We start from the raw sequence: 16,316 nt of genomic DNA, 5'->3' as shown, positions 1-16,316 counted from the left end.
TCAAAAAAGAGATCAGGAATTGAGACACCGCTGAGACTTCTAATGGTTTGAGCTGTCAGAAAATAGAAGTTTCAAAAATATACTTACTGAAGCGAAAGAAGAATGCCAGGCTAATCGACAACTAATTCTTGTTAGTTCTTTTAGTATGACAACAAAGCTAATTATGCAAAACGACAAAGGAAAATACTTCATCAAAGATATTACCATTTTATAAGATCAACCATTTGCCTAATTATATTCATTCCACAATGTTTTCATGATAACCTTTAACCCCATCATGACGGTTCATATCACATTGACCAAATGTCTAAATATTATGAGCAGACGTCAACTACCGTTGTCTCTATCTACAAACAGGTTCGACGAAGCGCGTGATTCACTGAGTAAACTGTCGAAACATTGCCTAAATCAAACTCACGGATCACAATAATATCAAATCAATTGGCGCCCAGCTAATAAATACGTTGACTTGACTCAATTACAATTAATTGCTATTCAGACAATTGAAGTATAATTAGACGTTTGGAACACAAGTTACTCTCAATTTCCACCGCCAATACCAACCAACGTAATGTTGCCACACAGTAATTTGATTGTTTGAAGGAAAATCGAAGACGAGAGAGGAATTACTGCGTCGAAATATTTTTGATCGTAAGCTGTGTATGAAATGCTTGACTGATAGGGGCCAAAGGGGGCTATATTAAGAAAATGCCACATCAAAAAGTTAGCCAACAAGATAAGACATGATTGAGCGAATGGGATGCATTTGTGGTGGATTGAAGTTAAATCCTTTTCACCCCAATTACTAACTATTTTCTGTTGATTAGATTAATAGGCGATTGATAAGCCGAACATGAATAACGTTGATTTACCAATCCCAAGAGAATATGACTGATTGAGAAGCACAGCGAGTCTTTGTAACTTTCTTGTGTAGGAAACCGTTTGGTTTTATTGAAAATTTGTCGGCTACATCTAATGGTGAATGATTTGATTTTCCTCTATTCAACAGCCTCGTCAGAATTCGACAAGAAATTTGAATATTTTCTCATTTTCTTCTCCGGGCGGACATCATATAGGAAAACGTTTTCATATTGTAAATGGACTCTGATTATAGTTGCAAATAAACGAGGATTTAGTCTGAATTTATGTAATTAGGGAGCACTTCGTAATTGAAACTTTATTCAGCCAAGACTATCAATCTTCTCAAGACCAATTCTCAGTAAATTGCTATTTTTTTCATCTTCTCGTTTACATTTTGTTAAAAATATTTCCATAATGACATCTTTCAAATGTAAATCAAAGAGAAGATACTTTAAGTGATACTCAGAGAAACAAATTCTTTCTATTGAAAATCTTTACTTTAAAAACATAAATCAAAAAATAGCGAGTAGTGCATTGAGAAAATTAAATCCGAAAAAAAATTTAATATAAAGATTTTGACCATGATAAATAAACAGCTGGCAAAGAATTACAGTGAAGTTTGTTATCCATGCGAACTTCTCAAATAAGTCCGCAATGTCTAAGACGCCGTTCCTTTCTTAGCCATTTTGGTGGCTGCTGTGATGGTCGACGGCCAGTGCCAGATAGCCAGAAGATAGCATCTTGTTTTTTCTTCATTTTGTTTTATCAGACAGAGCGACCAAAATGACACTGTTTTGCCAGGCTTTTTCTTTTCTTTTAGTATTTTAACATATTATTTAGTGCTTGAAATGCCTTGCATTTTAAATGAGTCGCGTTCCCAAAGATGTGAACTCCTTGAGACTAATTTATAGTTGTCTACAAAACAACAGATCTGCATGTACCTATATTTCTAAATTGTTCGCCAAAATGCACCATTGATAGGCAGCTTTTGTTTGTCAATATCACCCCCAAAGTATTGCTAAAAGTGATCGACAATGAAGATATGTTACAGATATGCACTACACATCCAAAATTTAAATGGCTTCATAAAAAATGATAAAAGTATTGTCACTTTTTGCAATACTATTGACAATAAAATGCTCTTGTCGGTTCTTGTTGGTGATTAATTATAGGACCGGAGTTTCGAAAAACAACTTCCCAAATACAAGTCGTAGAAATCTCTGTGATATCTGTTGGGAAGGTAAATAATGGGTCATTTAAATTCTATTGTTAAAGCGGCATTATGTAAGGTTAGATAAAGATATGGCAGTTCTCGCTATAATGGTTAAAAAATAAATAATGTAAAGGGAATAGGCTGAACATTTCAGTCAAATCATTTCACTCTGAACCGTGAAACTCTCATTTTAATAAAACTGTAGCCTCGATTGTCATTGTTACCGTTATAACGATGATAAACAAAGTGTCGATTGTCCATTTTTACGGCTAATCATCAACGGCCGTTGAACAGCAGATCGGATTCAAATCTGTTGAAAATCGGACCCATCAGAAGGCATCGAGAGTTGATTATGGCCTTGCCGTGTTAATAAATGTCTAATAAATAGTCTATTTAACATTTTAGGCCTAAAGAAAGACCTGCGTTAGGCAGATTTAGCTCTTGCATAATGTATGTTTAAGGTGTGGTGCTTAAAACATGTTAGCATGAAACAGCACTGGTGTAACTCAATCTGAATCCACGCCATCTGATTTAAAAGCTGAATTAAGAGGTGTATGTGTTGAGGTTGGAGAGAGAGAGAGAGAGCGAGAGAGAGAGAGAGCGAGAGAGAGAGAGAGAGAGAAATGGGGTTTAACGTCCACTCGACACAAAATTTGTCATTTCGGGACTAGCACATGGTTCAATTTTTTATTTAAACAATTCGCTTGAGTGTAGGGGTCTTTAGCAGTGGGAGGAAACCGGAAACATATGGTTTAATTTTATTTCAATAATTCGCTTGCGCGTAGGGGTCTTTAGCAGTGGGAGGAAACCGTAGGACCCGGAGAAAACCCACGAGGCTGGACAGGCGACCCTACTCCTTATCACGTCGACCGGGGATTCGAAACCACGCCAGTTGACTCAATGACAGGTCTTATGATACAGCAACCACTCGGCCATCCAACCCCTCCGTTGAGGTTGGAATAAAGGCCCTTGACGTGATTTGAGCAATATAAAAATCTTTTGCAAACTCCAAAATTGTAAAAATTATGGGAATATCAATTAAAAACATGATTCAATTCCTATCAGTATTTACAAACATATGATGAACTGAAATTCCATATATCCATGCTGGTCTCTATAAATGGTAGACTTTACTCTTTCTATTTTTCTCTTCTCTTTTATCGCTTTTTATTCTTGACGTTGACCGGTCTATTTTTTTGGAAGTTGAACTTTCCACCATTTTTCAATCTAAGGAAATCGCAAATGACAAGTCGTTTTATTGTCAGATGACGTCATGTTTCGGGAATTCTAATTGATAGCCCGTTTTAATCCGATTAAATCCAAGCTGCGGGATAATCTAGCATTGATATATTGATTTTTTTCTTAATTATATATTAAATCAATCCGAGTACACATTAGCGTGCATTAAGTCGTTACGAATTTGATATTTTCTTAAAACAATGCAAATAGCACAATTTTAATTCAAATAGTGGATTATGTCCCGTCTTCATTATCCCGGTTGGTGCAGAAAAAAGGCCGTTATTTAATGTTTGATTAATTATAGCCGATATAGCTTCATACATTATTATATGCGTTGTGACCCATTTGTGTCAATTTCTAGGTGCCAAAGTATAGAGATTTAGCTCCTTTAAAATAAAAAGTATCACATGTTTTTACACGAAAAGGTATTATGATTCCCCGTCTTCATTAGCCCAGTCGGGACAGAACAGTAAGGCGTTAAGCCCCATTTCATTTCATTTCATTTACTTATTATGATTCCGGTGATAACTATTATAATACCTCTAACATTACTCCCTCGGGATTGAAAAAAAATATACTCATCTCAAGCCAAGATGGTGTGAATGCTTAGCGGCTTATTCAATAGAAAGCTATTGAATAGTAATTAGCAGAAATTGTTTCGGGAATTGTTATTTTTTTTTTATCTTTCCTTTCTACTTCAGTAAACTTCCAAGATAATAAACCGCATTGCAAAGTAATGTCGACTTCGATGTCAAACAGAAATATATTCATCATTATTTAGTAATACTATCCATCGAATACCTATGTGTAATTTACTCAAAAATTATTATTTGTAGTTTGATATTTGATATGACATTATTAAAGGGAATAAAATAAAAGTCATCAATGAAAAACGTTGCAAGGACCATGCACAATCTTATACTATCAATGTTACTGTTGGGAGAACTTAAACAGGTATTATGCAAGAGCTAAATTGGCCTATTGCAGGTCTTTCTTTAGGTCTTAAATTTTATAAAAATTATTATTTAGACATTAATTAACTTACCGAAACTATAACCAGCTCTGGATGCCCTCGGATCCCGGAGTTTTTCAACAGATTTACACACGACTGGCAGTTAATGATTTAATTTAAAAATGGATTATCTTTACAATGGTAGCAATGGCAATCGAGGCTATACACTATTCTTCTAACGGCGATAACTCGGCTCAGAGTGAAGGAATTTAACAGAAATTTTCAACATATTCCCTTTTCATTATCTATTTTTAACTATTATGGCGAGAACTGTCAGCTCTTTATCTAATCTTACATAATTCTCCTTTAACTTTTTAAATATTGAATATAGACAGTTCAGTGAGCAAAACTTGTATGACACAGATATATACAGCTCAGGTTAAGGCCTAAACTGTAACACTAGCTAAACAAAGCCATAACCCTACCATAATCTGATCTTAACCCGTGACTTGAATTATCCTACTGTATAAATAACAATATAACACATACTTATAAAAATACAGCTACTAATTTATATATGCGTCGTTTCGAAGAGTATTCTCGACATTGTGAAACTGGTGATACAAATCCAATAAGGTTTTTAAACCGGGAATCCTTGTAAAAGTTAACATGGGTTAAATGGCCGGTGAAAAGATTTCATATGTAAATTAGGCTACATAATTGACTTAATAATCTCGATTATCACAGACTGCTATAATTTTGTCAAATACAAGTACCGGTATCCAGGCAGTAATATTGAATGGAATTTCGAAACATGGTGTCAATAGTGACTGAAAGGTGGTATTTATTGGGGAAAATATGAAATGGATTTATACAGTTGAAAAGAGTTGGGGTAAGTCCTTCTGGGACTGCCCCTATAAAGATGCATTATGTAAAAGCTAAATCTGCCTATTGCAGGTCTTTTATATGGCGTCAAATTATTATTTAGACATTTATCCACATATACTCAACTCTCTACAGCATCAGATGGCTGAGATATTAAGTGGATTCCCCCCCCCACCACTTTTTCGTTAATAGTTTATATGGACGTTACACACATATTCGATCGAAATACTGGGAAACGAGACTGTATTTATTATCGTGGCAATGGTACTCGACAATTGAATATGTTTAAGTTGAAGCTATTTCTTGTCAAAACCTTAAGCATTCATAATTTCGATCAGAATAAAAGTAATTTAAGTTGAATATTCAATATATTCATTTTTTATTATCTGTTTTCGAATTATTTTATGGAGAAGGCAAGCTATTTATCTAAATCTTAGATACTGCATCTTGAAAGATAAAGTTGTTAAAATAAATCTGCCTTTAACCGGATCGTGTACATATTTACATAACATAATTAAACAAACAAATCAAAAGACAAAAAGTCGTAAAAGATAATCTTAGTTAATAAAGAATATTCAACCAATGTAGATTTATCTTCGGCAACATAAATAAATACCTTTATCACGATTTATTTATAAGTTAATACCATTTACCAATTAGCTGACAATAATTAGTATAAAGGATTTATCTAAAAGATTAGAACATAATTTAATTATCCCACCATTCGATGATTATCCGGATAATTTCTTTTCGTAGTGAATTATTCATGTAAGCCAATATTATCATTTCAGAAAAAAATGGAGGTGGAGAAAACGCTGCAATTTATTATACATGTTTAAAAATCATTGATCGTCATTTGAGGGAAATGAAATGAGTAGAGGTGGAGAAAACGTTGCAATTTATTATGCCCGTTTTAAATTCATTGATCGTCATTTGAGGGAAATGAAATGAAATGAAATTGGGTTTAACGTCCTACTCCTACTGGGTTAATGAAGACGGGCGTACGCCGTACAGTGTGCTGTGGGGGAAACTTTGCCCGGACAGCAGCGCTACGGCCTACTCTTATGTCGAATTCTAACTGTCAAGGGATTTTTTATTTGCACGCCAATGTGTGCACGGCACCTCGCTTTTTTTCGTCCCACCTGAACGACTAGACAGCTGTCCTTGTCAGGCCCTCCGTCCTGCACCGGGGGGTTGGATGGCTAAATGGTTAGCGAGTGCGCGCTGTATCATAAAGTCTGTCATTGAGTCAACTGGCGTGGTTTCGAATCCCCGGTTGTACGTGACAAGGAGAATGGTGTCACCTGTCCAAACTCGTGGGTTTTCTCCGGGTCCCCCGGTTTCCTCCCACTGCTAAAGACCCACGGCGGAATATTTTTAGCCGAAACCTTCGGACAACTGAAACTTTTAAAGAAGAAATGAAAGAATACCGTAAGCACAGAGACATCCAGGTTAAATATCGGACTACTACCCACAATCAGTTCTTTGTTTTCTTTGTTTTGCCTTTATTATGACAAGATACAAGAAAATAGCAACCTAAACGCATTTTCACTTATTTGGATGTTCCATATTTTAACGTACTATTTTCGCCTGCATAACAATAGAGACATAACAATACAGTTGTGTGGTTAGAAAAAACAGCGGTGATTTGTAAAATCTGTTTTTCTCCATTCTTTGATTAAAATATGACATAAGCTAGTCACTTTATAAGAAATATTAAGTGTCAAGTTTGGCATTTGTATATTGACATACATCCTTCATTGATGGTGGTCTCCATTAATTGTGTGTGTGTGTGTGGAGGGGGGGGGGGCAATAATGATTACAAAATTTAAGAGATGATCTTTACATTCCCAATATATAATAATTTGATAACGTACACACATCCAGTCATGTTGTGCGAACCATATTACTATTAGAAACCATCAACAAACAAGATGAACGGTTATTATTAACAGACGTTTCACTACCTGCAATACAAACGCACACAATATGGCCTCTATCAGTAATCATCTTTCTTACACATGTAATTTATCAGTAACAAGCATAGAACCATTTTTCAACTAGCATCAGAAACATTCTATCATGGCCGCCATAGACATTCCTCAGACCGCCATGTTTATTTTTATTGGGTTTCCTCTTTAAACACAAAGGCTGCGACATTATTTAGAAACAGAAGTTGGCAAGCTGAATCTACCTACAACGCCCGTGTTTGATTTCCTACAATTTGTTTTTATTTTCATTTGCATTGTTCGAATATTTCAATTCCAATCCAATTTATTTCTAGATTTGAGAATTTCTGAAATTAGTACGTCACGTAGCGGGATTTGAATAAAGTATATTCCCGGCTAACGTAAGTATATTGGTGGATATATGGAATATACCCGTTTGCGCTCCCTTTACATTTGAACACAAGTCTTTAATGCTAGAAGGAAAATGTTTAACTATGATGACTGTCCAAGTGAAATACGGAGTTATAGAAAGATTAACCATAACCTGTTCCGTGCACGACACGTTTTTCTACTGGTTATAGAAATGAAATGAGGTTTAATGTCCTACTGTTCTGCACCGATTGGGCTAACGAAGACGGGCATACGTTATGCAGTGTACTATGGGATAATGTTTGCGTGCACGATCATGTGTACACGGGACCTCGGTTCTTCGTGCTATCCGAACGTATATACGTTGTCCCACGGCGGAAAGATGTGCCAGGGTCCCCTTGATGGGTGTCGGTCAGTCAGAGTTTTCCGAACTCCAAACTGATCACCGAGAAACCGGGAATGGCTTGTTCCATATCACCTGTCAAGATGGGGGTTTTCTCGACGTACCGAGTTGTTTTGATGTCATTTTTATACCCTTTAGATATTAAGCTTTCCGCGACCTTTCGTTCTAGAGTTATCCTCCTTTTCCAAAACACATGTGAGCTGGATAGAAGTCATAGTTCTAACGGATTTTTCAAGCCTGTGACCACGATAGAAATCGGATTTATTTAAGATATACAGGGTGTTTATCAAATTTGACCAACTTTCAAGTTTTTATTTCGGATAAGTTGATATCTATGGCTATATTTTCATCACACAGTTGCTGCGTGGACGTATTTCCATGCTCTGCGTAGCTATTTTCTTTTATCTAATTTGTTCACTGAATAACTGAATAAGTTATTATATAGCATTTATATGTTGATTTCTGTAGCCTATCCATAATCATCAATTCATTTTTATATATATACGGTGATATTCAAACTTATACACTGCTAATAGAAAATGAGATCGTTTTATTAGTTTGAAAGGTTTATGACAGTCGTAATCTCGTCGAGGCACACATCATCTTCATTAAGAGATGTTTATAAAAAAAATGTCATATTGGTAATAGGCATCACTACTTGTCTATTATAAAGGGGGATATCTGACAGTTCTAAAATAAAAGGATTCATTTCAAGATCACATATTTAAAGTGGTGATCCATGCACTCGTATGATTCTAGTTTTTCGAATCAATATATACAACATTCTAAAATACAGATTGAAAAATATTTATTCCTGTACAATTTCGTCATGTTCTGATTATTCCTGGGGATATACATGTACCTCAAATCTCTAAATGGTACAGGAAAACATTAAAAAAATACATGTATATATTACATGTATATTACTTTAAAACTGTTCCCATACTAAATATAGGCTGCCTTTCATAAACCATAACTGGGTCCAGACTGTTTTCAACTGTCAAAGCAGGGAGTTTCAAAAGAGTCGACGGATAATTCCTAAAGCATATTTCATAGCTGAAGTGTACATTATTTTGTCATGAAAGTCAACTTTGAATTCGTCAGTTGTTTTACAACAGCTTCGCGTGATTATTTATCCCACATTTCTATTGTTCAGTATTTTGAATTCATGCGTTTGATTTTTTACACGCTTACATCAACCTACATTTTTATTTTTATTTTAGCTCCGTACTTTTTATCCCAATTTGTCTGATAGGATGACTCGACATACCAGAATGATTAATCTCTGTTATAAACCATTGAAAACTGAAAAAAATAATGACGGAAATTTAAGATTGTTCAAGTATGGAAATCTTTCAACATTATTAAAATCATTTTGATTCAAAATCCAATTGATTATGTTGTTGTAGTGGGTAGGCGTTGTGGGAATCAAATTGTTTTTATGTATACTGAATATGATTATAATGATACCGGGTATTCACCAGAATCGATTATATCATTAGCACTTGTCTGATGTGCTACTTAATGTCTTTACATACAACTCTTCCAATATAATAACCGACTTCCTGATTAGATGCTGAGCCAAGTAAGTGTACGTGTCAAATTTTAAATTCTTCAGTCATATTGTTCGAGAGTACGAAGCCTGGTAATCTAAGCTAGTCACCTATACATTATTTCATTAGTTTTTTTCGCGAAAATATTAGATGGTTGTGACACGGCGCTGACAATTATAATCATCATGGCAATTTACAAATATCAAACATGTTGAAAATTACAGCTTTAGTTTCACACCTTACTTTTAAATCAATTATATCGCCTCTGTTTTCCAGGACTCTTAATGAAAAAGAACAGAAAACAAATGTTATTTATATATTTCGTCCGGATCTAAGAGTCTATTTTTGACTTATATTACGTATTTTTTTCCACGGTCTATAGGCTTAGGACATACGTTGGCGACATAAAAGTTCTTTTTTTAGCTTCAAATGTGATGTAAATTTTTAATTAGGCATTTAAAACACATGCCAACAAAACCACCTCTCTTGATTATCGGATGGTCGTGATATTGAATGGATCTGAACACCGAGCCCTTTAATAATTTAACAATAAAATGGATAATAGAGACTTTATTATCATAGCAATTGTACTTACCAATCGAGACTATCTTGTCAAAACTTCAAACATTCATATCTTCGCTCAGAATAAAAATTCATTTGTCATTATCTATTTTTGAACTATTATAGCCAGGACGTGCAGTTCTGCATCGAAATCTTACATAATGCGTTTTAAGATATAAGTAGATGTCGTCGGGGTTGAACGTGTGTTGTGGATCTCTAATAAAAATCAAGCGTGTCATTGTCCGAGAATATTTTATAGTGTTAAAGCAACTTTGTTTTAAAGTTTTAAACCATACCTAGATAAATATAGAAAGATTGTCGAACATAATGGAACAAGAACCGCTTAGGTAATAATAAAGAGGATATTTATATTACTGATGATGATGATGATGTTGTGAAATTGAGAAATAGAAAAAAAAACAACAAAAATGTAGAGGAAAATAATAGTGATAAGTGTGGAATTTCTAGTGCTGATTTATGTATAACCTGATAGATTCGTTCAATAAACTGAACAATCAAATTGATAATACACTAGTGGAAAAGATTACTAAATCATTTATAGACGATACAATTTATAAAGTTGTGAAGGAAGAAATAAGGAAGGAAGTGAAGTCTTAAAAGAGGATTTCGGAAAATAAAAACATAATATTAACCAAAATACAGAACAAATAGAGCAGAACGACAGCGAAAAGCGCAAGTTGAACATTTTGATTAAAACTCTACTACCCAGTTTCGTTGAATTGAATGATGAAGAGTTAACAGTGACTACAGTTGATGATTTGTTAATTAATGGGCTTGGACTACGTGAAATTGAAGTAACTGAAGCGAAACGCTTGACCAATCGTGGTGGCAATAAAATATCTTATACTAGCAGGATACCCGGCTTCGCTCGGGGTCATAACTCCGAAACCGGAAGTGGTAAACTAACGCCACCTGGCCTATGTTGCTCCCCGGTCGGAGCTACCCCTATACCCCAAATTTCAGACTCGGGGCAGACCTACTGTAGCCGCCAACCCCGCTTCGCTCGGGGGTCATAACTCCGAAACCGGAAGTGGTAGACTAACGCCACCTGGCCTATGCTACTCCCCGGTCCGAGCTACCCCTATAACCCAAATTTCAGACTCGGGGCAGACCTAGTGTAGCCGCCAACCCCGAACAGACAAACAAACAGACAAACGACAGTCACAAATATTAGTATAGATAATTGCTAAGGTGTTAAACAGTATGCAGAAACAAAAAGTATTATGAGTGTTAAATCGTGTCTCAAGTGAACATTATCATCGAGTGCATGTCGAGAATGATGTTTCAAGAACCGAGAGAAATAATGACTACAATTTGAGAAACATTTTGAAAATAGTCGGCAAAGAACGATACTTTAGAGTTGCTGGTGGCAGAATCCAGAGAAATGTGGTAGATGGAAGATAGGAATACGCCGGGTTTAGCACATGGAACATTAATGGCTGGTCAAGTGACAAATCATCTGAAAACTATTTAATCCGTGAAAGTATTCTCAATTTTTTAGATGCTGATATATTGTCTGTTTGTGAAACTTTTTTAAAAGTACGACGAATCCATTGATGTCTCGGGTTTTACGTGGTTAACATATTGCAACCTATGTATGCTAAATGGAAGAGTGTATGGTGATGGGGGTTCAAATAACTTTACTTGTATTTGAAAACGTGGTAAATCAGTAGTAGATTATGTAGTTACACCCTATGATCAGCTGTTGAACTCCACATCATGTGGGGTATATTTAATGTCCGATTTTATATTACAACTTGAAAAATCTATACCAGATCGTGGACCTATAGTTTGGAAGACGTGTATTGAAAAGATAACCGAAAACTATGTTCCTGTCACGAACTCCATACAAACCATTAGATATGATACTCGTAAAATTCCACAAGATTTTATGCAATATTCTGGAGAGATCGTTCAAAAGATAAAAGACCTGGAAAGTGATATCACTACCACTAGTGATGTAAATAGAGCTTACTTTAAATTCTTAGACCTGATCACAGATGAACTATAGAAAAAAGGTGCCAATATTAAAACTGTAGACAGGACTAGGTACAAATAAACGAAAGAAAATATTATATAAACCTTATTGGAATGATGAACTAACAAATATGTGGAATAACGTCTTCTACAGTATCCAAACGTAAGCTGCGACATGAATTTTGTGAAGCAAGGAATCTGTTTCATAGGACAAATAGTAAATATAAACGCAAACATCAAGAATTTGAACAAAATAGACTTTTGAATTTATTTGGTAGACCCAACAAACGCAACTTTTGGGAACAAATTGTTAACACAGGAATAGCGAATGAATCTAAAACAATGATTCAAATGAAAGTTGAAACTAAAGATGGCTTCGCTATACAGACGTGAAGAATGTTCTTGATAATGAAAAGTAGACTATGAAACCCTGTTAAATTGTGATATGTTTGATAACTGCGACAACTCTCATTTGGATAAATAAGACGTGGGGGGTAGCAATTACGAACCTAAACTGTGATTCTTTCAATTGTGGCAACTTCAGGAAGTGCACAATGCCGTTTTCAAGACTAAGTTGGGTAAATCACCTGGCGCGGACTTAATATGTAGTGAATGTAGTGAGTTTATAAGAAATGATACTTGTGTTAAGCTTTTATATCAAATCATACAGTGATACTTTCATAACTCGGTTGTCCCGGGTCCGTGATTAAAAGGGATTCTTAAACCCATCCCAAAATCTGGTGGGTGGTGCAGGTGGTACCCATTGTCTTACAGGGGCATAACACTGATAGCAATTCTTTGTAAAGTATATATATACTGATGTACTGAATAACAGGATTTCTACTTGGTTAGAAAATAATGACATTTTAGTAGAAGAACAAAATGGTTTTCGCAAAGGACGAAATTGAGTGGGGGTCTCTGGTAAATTTCTGAAAATTATATCTTCCTTGTACGATGGCGTTACGTGCTGAGTTCGAGTGAATAATCACATGACTGAATGGTTTTCAGTTTCACAAGGCGTCAAACAAGACTGTGTTCTTTCACCTACTTTGTTCTCAATATATGTCAATGATTTGGTAAATGTTCTAAATGATGCAAATTGTGGCATTAGTATTGACGATACTATGATATCAGCATTACTCTATGCTGATGACATTGTTCTATTAGCTCCTGATAAAATTAAGATACAAAAACTATTAGATATTCTCAATGACTGGTGCAGTAAATGGAGAATACTAATAAATCAAGCTAAGACGAAGGTTATTCATTCTAGATAGAAAGAAATGGGGTTTAACGTACACTCGACACAAACTAGGTCATTTCGGGACTAACACATGGTTCAATTTTATTTCAATAATTCGCTTGCGTTTAGGGGTCTTCAGCAGTGGGAGGATTTCCGGGGAAAACCCACGAGGTTAGACAAGCGACCTTACCCCTTGTCATGTAAAACCGGGGAATCAAAACCACGCCTGTTGACTAAATGACAGACCTTATGATACAGCGCGCACGTGCTAAACCATTCGGCCATCCACCCCCCCACCCCCCATTTATTTTAGAAATCCTGACATCGGCAGGAGTAATGCTATCTTTACATGCTGTAACATTATGTTGGATTACTGTAGTCATTACAAGTATTTGGGTGTGTGGTTAAATGGATATTGTGACTATGTTTTCAGTGAAAAAAGAATTCCTAAGTCTGCTTATCGACCTCTTAGGGTAATTAAAACAAAGTTTATAAAATTTGGAGGATTTAATTATGAAGTATATACACATACTTGTAAGGCCTATATTTACATATATGCGTCAGGAATTTTGGGTATTAATGTACATAAGTGAATTAATAATTTACATATTAATGCATGTAAATTTACATATTACTGCATGCTTTCATTGCAAAAGAATTGGGGTATTAATGTACGTAAGTGTATTATTGGATTAAGTAAAAGAACTAGTATTATAGCCGCAAGGGGTGATATGGGCTGGCTTCAAGGTGACGACATAATTAAAATAGAACTTTTTAGATTAGAATCAAGTCTAATTCCAGCAATGCTTTCTGTAAATCTGTCCATAAATGATCAATAAAGAGGAAATCATCATGGGATTATCGCACATTTAGTCTAGGTAAAAACCTTGACATTCTACAATATATTTGTAATATAACTAATCTATGGTGTTCAATCTGGGATAGAGCGAAGGACACATGGAACTCGAATTTGTGGAATGACAAGAATAAAGCAAATGGATATAAATTAGGGTCATATAGATTGTATAAAACCGAAATAGGAACTGAAAATTATGTGTTTAAAATTAGAAATAGATCACATAGGAAAGTACTGCCCATGCCAAGATGTGGATCATTACACGTGAGAAAAGAGACTGGTAGACCCCCCCCCCCCTGAAAATATCTCTTAACGTATTTGTATTTACTGTGATAGAGGAGAAGTTGAGGACGAAGAACACTTTATTTTTAATTGTGATAGATACTCATCAATTAGATACGGCCTTTGTGTCAAAGCATGTCATTATAACCCTGATTTTAATCATGTATCAAACCAACATAAGCTTTTATTTTAAAATCTTAATGACAAATGAACAGATGTTACCCTTTTTTGCCTCTTGTATTTTTAAGATTTTTGAATTGAGAAAGCGCTTGATAAGGATGTGATATTACAACTTCGTAATTTGGTATTATTTTTCTTGTTTTATTCTTATTTATGTAATTTATTATGTCTCATAATTCTTCATCGGCTGGTAACTACTTCTTACTGCTATGTAACTACATGTATATTATTTTATGTATTAATATTTTAAAACTTTTGTATACATGTTGATGATGACACGTCAATAAAATCTATTTGATCTTTTTTTTATCTAATAATCTGCTACAGGATTTTAGCGCTTCGCTGATTTACAAATGAACAGACTTAATTAAAAAGGATAAAGCGTCCCTTTCCAGGATTTTCAGTGCGATATGATTTATTACAGTTATCTAATAAACGGTAGGACTATAGTGATCGAAAAACTTTCAGACTGTCACCTAATTTTGAACAGGAAATGTACCATGGAAACATGATAACCTATATAATATAGCAATTGTAATATTTTTAGGCTAGATAATTGTTCGAATAAAATCGTGTTTAATATGAAATTAACGCTTATTAAATATCTGTTGTGTTTGGAAATATAAGCTGACGATCTAACAAATACCTTAATTATTGTTTTCTTTTATGATTCTATTTTTGGAATCTGAAATTGCATTTCAACAACATTATGAATCTAAATGCTGTATCATATACAATATATTCAGCAATGTTCGTTTATCTATTAGAAAAAACAGAAGAATCCCACCTCACAAACGTATAACACAAAACCGGAAAAGCAGCAATACAAATACCTGGACATGTGAACACCATAATATATCAGAAAATTACCAATATCAAACCAAGTCAAACCTTTTTGTTAATTAAACTTATAAAGAATGATTTACAAGGACAGAAAGACGGGCACATTTAGAATTCGTTGTTTGTGTTGTAGGGTTAGAATACACGCAATTAACAAAAGATTTTCATAATTTATTTCCCTGAGTTCTTAACCAAGTAAGCGGGGTTGCGTTTTTGGAAAGTTTTGTGACAGTTGGAATTTAACGAAGTGTAGGCAGGTACACACACACCCTAGCGCTGGTTGCATTGGATAACCATAGAACAATAACAGTATGTTTTCACAACACGACCTTTGTATTGTGTAGACGGAACAGTATATTTTATTCTTTTAAAGCGTTCTTTCTAGGGCAAATGTCTCATTTGTTACGCAACGACACTTTGGTTTTCGAATTTCCGCCTGCCTACGGATAAAATTCCGCCACAATAATGACACTGATAAAGTAACATCAAGGGTTAGGGTGGGGCGGTCGGGTGAGAGTGAGGACAGTTGCACTATTTGTCTTATATGGCGTCGAACTGTCGATATTCATAATCTCCTTATCAGTTGTATAGAATAATAAATATAATTGCCGGTTGAGTTTGCATTGGCGTGCGCTTACAGTTTTTGTTTGCACATCTGGCATTGAGGAAAAAAAATGCACAATACATATTTTATAAAATTACAATCATAAATTGATTATACAAATATATCCAGAAATTCATAAAAAAAGGGATTTATCTTGATCTGGGGACATTTTAATCTCATTAGTAATACTTAAAAAAAGCAAAAAATCCAACTTGCACAAATATAAAGCTATTATTTATGTTACACAAAAGACCAGAATGATGTTTTTTCCTGTACCTACCTATGTATTTTGTAATATATTATGAGATGTGATTTCAGTATTGTACAC

This window comes from Patella vulgata, chromosome 1, assembly GCF_932274485.2.
Source record: "Patella vulgata chromosome 1, xgPatVulg1.2, whole genome shotgun sequence".
Lineage (NCBI taxonomy): Eukaryota > Metazoa > Mollusca > Gastropoda > Patellidae > Patella > Patella vulgata.
This window is presented reverse-complemented; position numbering follows the sequence as displayed.